The sequence below is a fragment of the Columba livia genome, chromosome 6 (genome assembly GCF_036013475.1).
Source record: "Columba livia isolate bColLiv1 breed racing homer chromosome 6, bColLiv1.pat.W.v2, whole genome shotgun sequence".
Taxonomy (NCBI): Eukaryota; Metazoa; Chordata; class Aves; order Columbiformes; family Columbidae; genus Columba; species Columba livia.
This window is the reverse complement of record NC_088607.1, coordinates 5,633,707-5,639,706: the sequence shown is the minus strand read 5'-3', so window position 1 is coordinate 5,639,706 and position 6,000 is coordinate 5,633,707.

Below are 6,000 nucleotides of genomic sequence, written 5' to 3'. Positions count from 1 at the left end.
CAGGGGGGCTAGACTAGATGACCTTTGAAGGTCCCTTCCAACCCAAACTACTCTATGATTCTAGGTCAAGTAATTCTTGACTTCAATTCTCCTTTAACACAACCAGCTTAAACTATTGTTCCTCGAATATTTTCTGTAGGAAGAGTAGTTATTTGGGAAGAGATTCAAAGCAATTTGTAAGCATTTTTTTGCAGGGCAGAGTTAGTGCTGTGTCTTTAAGGTGGGGAGCACAGACTTACAGTTTATTAGGAACAGGGGACTATGACCTTACCTCCCTGTTCCCCCACTGCCCCATTACAGTTTCAAAACCACCCAGGATCACCTGATTGACTAAACTTCTCTGAGCTACCACAAAGAACATTTGCCAATTCCTCCTCCACAACCAGGCCAGAGGAAAGGCAACCCTAGCTCATGGACACCCTCACCTTATCAAAAAAAGCTGGTTTAGAAAGGGCTGAGAAAAGCCCCTTGTAGTATAATTATCCACACACCAATGTAATAAATGAGAGAACAGAGAGACACAGAAAGATATCAGCTACTTGTCTAAGGCCACGCAATAAATCAATACAAAATGGTCAACTAGAAATCCAGACTATGATTCAATCACTGATGGAGTCACAATCCTTTGCTTTAACTAGTTGATAAGGTTCAACGCATAACAGCATTTGTTTGTACATGATATGCCAAAAACACATTCTTGATCTATGGAGGAAAGAAAAAAAAAAAAAAAAGAAAATTATACAAAGCAGGTTGCATAGTAAAATGAGATTTAACCCAATGCCCTTCATCTGTGCTTTAAGGGCTCCCTTGGGAGCCACAAATCGGAGCTGTGAGATTATGTGAAGGGGAACAGCATCACAAGTATAACTCTGATGTGTCATAAAAATAACAGAAAAGCCCCTTGGGAGTGAAAACTTTTGACAGGATCCAATTGAACCCTTTCAGATCAGGAGGTGCTGCAGCAGCGCAGCCATGCTACCGCACACTGCCCTGTCAGTATCCTTGTGGGAATTCGAGATGACAGGAAAATGAGCACTTTCTAAATATTTGAACGGCAAAGGAAGAAAACTTGAAGGCTGAATTCACATTTATACTCCTTTAAAATCTTTCTTTAAACTTAGCTCTGCTGAGATGGCTATGTATTACTCCTGTTGGACTCTGATTAGGAAAATAGCTAGCCCAAGCATCTGCTTTTCTGTTAAATTCTGTATGTTACAGCATTAATTCATCTTCCAGCTTTCTCTGCACTGCTTACCTCTTTCATCCACCTGTTTGACTTTACCTGACACCTCAATTACAAGCTTTCAGAGAGCTGGAGAGCATTTCTATTTTAAGCACCTCTATTATGCCTTGCCCATGCAGCCTACGATTTCACTACGTTTCCTCAGTGCTCCTGTAAAATTATGTCGTCACTGCTATCAAACTGTGCGCTTTCTTAATCTCTATGCAGCACACATAGTCTGGCCCCATACACATGAAAAGCTCTGTTGGCCGGATTCTGCTCTCTTTTATACTAGTATATCATACAGACACATTTAAACTCCCCTTTATGTTTTTAACTTCAGCATCAGTATTCTTGTATAACAAAATAAATAATCACATCACTACCAGTCTTATAAAATATCTCTTTTTCATATGGAAAAAAAAACATAAAGACGACCCAGTATATTGCTGCTTCTAGCTGAATTCAGCAAAAATGTTCTTCTCCATCTAGAGACTTGGATAATAAAATAGGTTATTTATTGGCAGTGGGTGATGTGTGGATGATTACAGTCTGGTAGGTATTTAAGGGTGAAGTCCAAAATTGCAGAACAAAAGCTGTTTTCTATTCATCTTTGGCTCAAAATACTTCACATGAAATGGACCACCCACAATCTGACACTTCAAGCTGCAGAGCACTGAATCTGCTGAAAGCCAGTTACCAAAATTGATACAGTAAGTTCATGCTAAACACAAAGGAAAAAATGACCCAAGGAATGTATTAAAATAATAAATATATTGAACTAACAAGAATATGTGGACATTAGACTTGGACCTCTTGGCCAAACTTGTTCATGATGAAAGGACAAATAAAGGCCCTTGGAACTTCAAGGATAAAGTCTATTCCAGGAAGGAAGATGAAGCAGCTTGTTTCATGATAGGTCAAGCCTGGTGATAAAACAAACAACCCATCACTCCTACTGCATTAATTATTAATGTAAGTGTTAAATTTGGGCATCCTGACACATTCTACTGTGTTGCAGTTACAACAAAACTGTAATTCCCACCAGGACAGTATAAATATTCAGCATACATTATTCTTTCTCCTAGCATTCCAGGGAAGACTGCTAAACAATAACTGTTTTGGAAAAGTATGGTGGTAAAGTAATATGTCTTCCATCATAGCACAAAATTGCTTTGGAAGAATGTGAATGCAGTTTGAAAGCATTATGAAAGAAAAAAAAAAGCAATGGAGCTAAAAATTCACCGGTTATGATCAGCCCAAACAAGCCAGAGGGTATTTTTCAGGGAGGAAAAGATAGTGTAGCTCCTGCTCCTGGGTTTTTTTACTTTTTACTGTGTGTGCACATGTGATTAGGTTTTTTAGCTTAATCTTTTCAGCTGCTGGATGCCCTGATGTATGCTTACCTTTGGCAAGAAAGCCACTTGTGAACTTGAAGCTTTAGCCTGTGCCAAGTTGTATTGTTAAGACTCAACGTCAAAATTTCTGCACATACAACATTAGTTTGCCTTTCAAATCTCCTCTAACCGTTGTTGCCCAGAAATAAAAAAAAAAAAAAAATATGACTAAAGAACTCTCCTTCCCTATAAAGTCAGTCTTGAAAATTGCCATACACTAGTCTTATGCACATATGCTACAGAAAAAAATGAGTTTCTTTTACCCCAGTTGTGATGAGATCTATGCTGTTTTCCCCAAGACATTTCCAGGAAGTCACTAGGAAGCCACTGATGTGCAAACAGCTGTTGTGCACCTGCACAGCTCAGTGCATGGGACCTGAGAAGAGTCTTGCTGGATATTCCAGATTCACCGTGCATGAACTATAGAGCACATCTATGCTAATGCACTTGGCACAGCCAGTTTTCCAGATGTCCAGCAACCCAGTCAGAGCAGCAGGTCTACTACGTGTCTGAGTATCTTTGATGAATGCACAAAACCCATGCTGAATGAAAAATGTTTAAGAAAAAAGGTCTTGCTAAGAGAATCATGGACCTGTAGTTGGTCTCAGTCTATTTAATATATAAATCCTCTATAAACATTGAGTATTATCTTTCACCATACTAGAGTGCAACCACAGAGTTATTTATTGGCCTTTCATGGACATTAAAAATCATTCATTCATCTCATTAAAAAAAAAAAAAAGTGTAGGAAAAAAACAAAGTATCCAAGCCTCCTAGCTTGAGACACCAAAGTTTTCATTCACTTTTTGCTCTCCATGGAAGTATACACATTTGGCTGTGTTTTACTATTATGGACCTTTTTTCATTACTTTCAAAATCTTTTGCTGTTTTTTTATTAAATGCATTGTATCACTGTGACATCTCTGAATTTTCCTCTAATATTAATTTTTATAAACAGAAACATGAAATTAAGCCAACAGTTGCATGTATACATCACTTTCAGTCACATGAAACCAAACTTTAAATGTAATGAGCTAGACAATTCCCACGCACTGTTGGTTTTATGATCCTGAAATAGCTGGATTCCTCTCAGAATCCATAAACTGCTCTGAGTCCTTCTGCAACACAGCCCAAAAGGAAACATATCCAGCCCATCTTCTTGGGAGGGACCCACCAGCCTAACTGGTTGGTCCCTGCCATATCTGTTAATCCTTTCCCCCAACTTCAGCTATTGGGATGCTTCTTTTGAACAGAATAGACTTTGTATTGGAGTCTAAAATACTATTGCACTTTATGTGTCAAACAAAAGATACACAACAAAGATAATAGTCCCTGTATGCACTTTCAGAATGCTTTAGACTTTTATACGTGACATTTGGGGTAGCCCACAATCCTCTTCCAATTCAAGTCTTTTATCTTTCTGCCATAGAGCAGTATGTTTAGCCTGGTGTTAATCTAGACCCTATACTCGCCACCTCCCATGTGTATACAAGGGTAAATATAATATAAAGCACTTAGGAGTCACTAGCCTTTTCCCACCCCAAAAGTCCATCACATGGATGATTTTAAAAACCGTGGATGGTCATCTTTGTCCCTGTTAGTCTCTCTGCTTCCCTCTAAAGAGAGAAAGATGGAAGAGAAGGGGCTGCTTTAGCAACCCTCTGAAGCAATTCCTGTTATACAACAGAGGTAGAGGTCCCTTAGTGTCCCTGGTCTGCTGGACATGTTGCAAACCTTGCCAGCAAATAAAGCATTCCACATACCTTAAGCAAGCCTGGGCTTTGAATATGTGTAACAACTACTCTCAGGTATGAAGAAAAACAACTTACGACAGATTCCCTAAATAACCACCACATTGCCTATGTATTATTCTTACTCCTGTCAAGAGCTTAAGACACACCCTGGCTTACACACTGCTGATACGCAGAGAAAACACGCTGAATTTGGCATGTATGTGAAAACAGTTTCCTTGGGCAAGTGATTATGGTCTCTGTTGCTTCTCTTGAGTGGTAATGGAGTCCCTAATTGCTCTCCTGACCGATTATGCTGTTCCTGGTGTTTCATTTTCAAAGTACTTAAAGTTCAGGTAAATCACACTTACGACATGACCTCTGCTATTTTATGACTCTTTTTGCCATGAAAAGGCAAAGTCATATATATTTCCTTTGTGCTATTTATTTTCTACATTAGCTACAGATTTCCAAGTGGACAAGCACAAGAGATTATTATTGTGAAGCTATTATATTAATGCTAAATTAATCTTTTGTTCAAGTACTTTTCTGGTTAACAAAATCCATCAGCATGTGCTTACAATTAAGCCCGTGCTTAAAAGCTTTGTGAAAATGAAGGCCTAATGCTTGTCAGCCTTTAGACATTCACTTGACTTTCTAAAATTGCTTACAGTATTCAGGTAGAGTCTTGATTTTTTTCTGTGTTTTTTCTTTCTGCTCTAGAAAATGTATGTCTGTTTACAGCATCTGTTGCTATAACCTCTCTGGTAAACAAGCTGGCGAAGTATTTATATACACAGAGCCCTGGTGCTTGTTCTCAAAAGAGTAGGTACTCTTTCTCAAACAGATACAAATCCTAGCAAATGTTTGTTGCTTCAAATAAGATTTTGGCAGATGTATAGAGAGGCAGTTTATTCAACTGTTCTTCTTGCACAGAAAAATCCCAAGGCTTTTAATAATAAATAGCAAACTTTTAATAATTTTGGTCCCGCAAGAGAAATGTTATCCTAGTGCATGGTTCTAAACTTCTACTGATAAATCCTGGTGGCTTAGAGAACAATTTACATATAACCCTATTAAATATCTGTATCATCTTGTTGATTTAATGTGTGGTATATATTTACCAGGAATTTTCCCTTTGAGCTTGAACTGCATGTAAATCTAGAGCATGCCATTCGGGCTAAAATGGACATTACAACATCTCAGCCTGCCCTTTCTGGAAATGTTTGTTTCATTTTTAAAACATTGCAGATGCTCTTACATTAAGTTCACGGAAGAGCCCTCCACTTGTGGTACAGGTTGTGGGGGATCTGGCTCTGGCTACGGTCAGGAAAAAATCCTTCAATAGCCAAAGCTTCGCAGTGGAATTTGCTGTGCAGATGATGCAAGAAGTGAGAGCAGCCCACACTGGTGATGCCACTGGTCTTGGGTACGTGCTGGTGGCTACCACCCAGGTGTGGGTGCTTGCCACCTCCTGTTGCACATAGTTTATCAGCAGACTTGGACTATTCCACAGATTTTTGCCCAGGGGAGGGCTACTCTGAAAGCTTGATGAGGCACAGAAGTATTGCTATGGCCCCAAAGCCACAGTTTTTGTCCCTGACCGGCTTCTAACACCCATGTAAGATCAGACAGAGCAGAAGGCATCTGT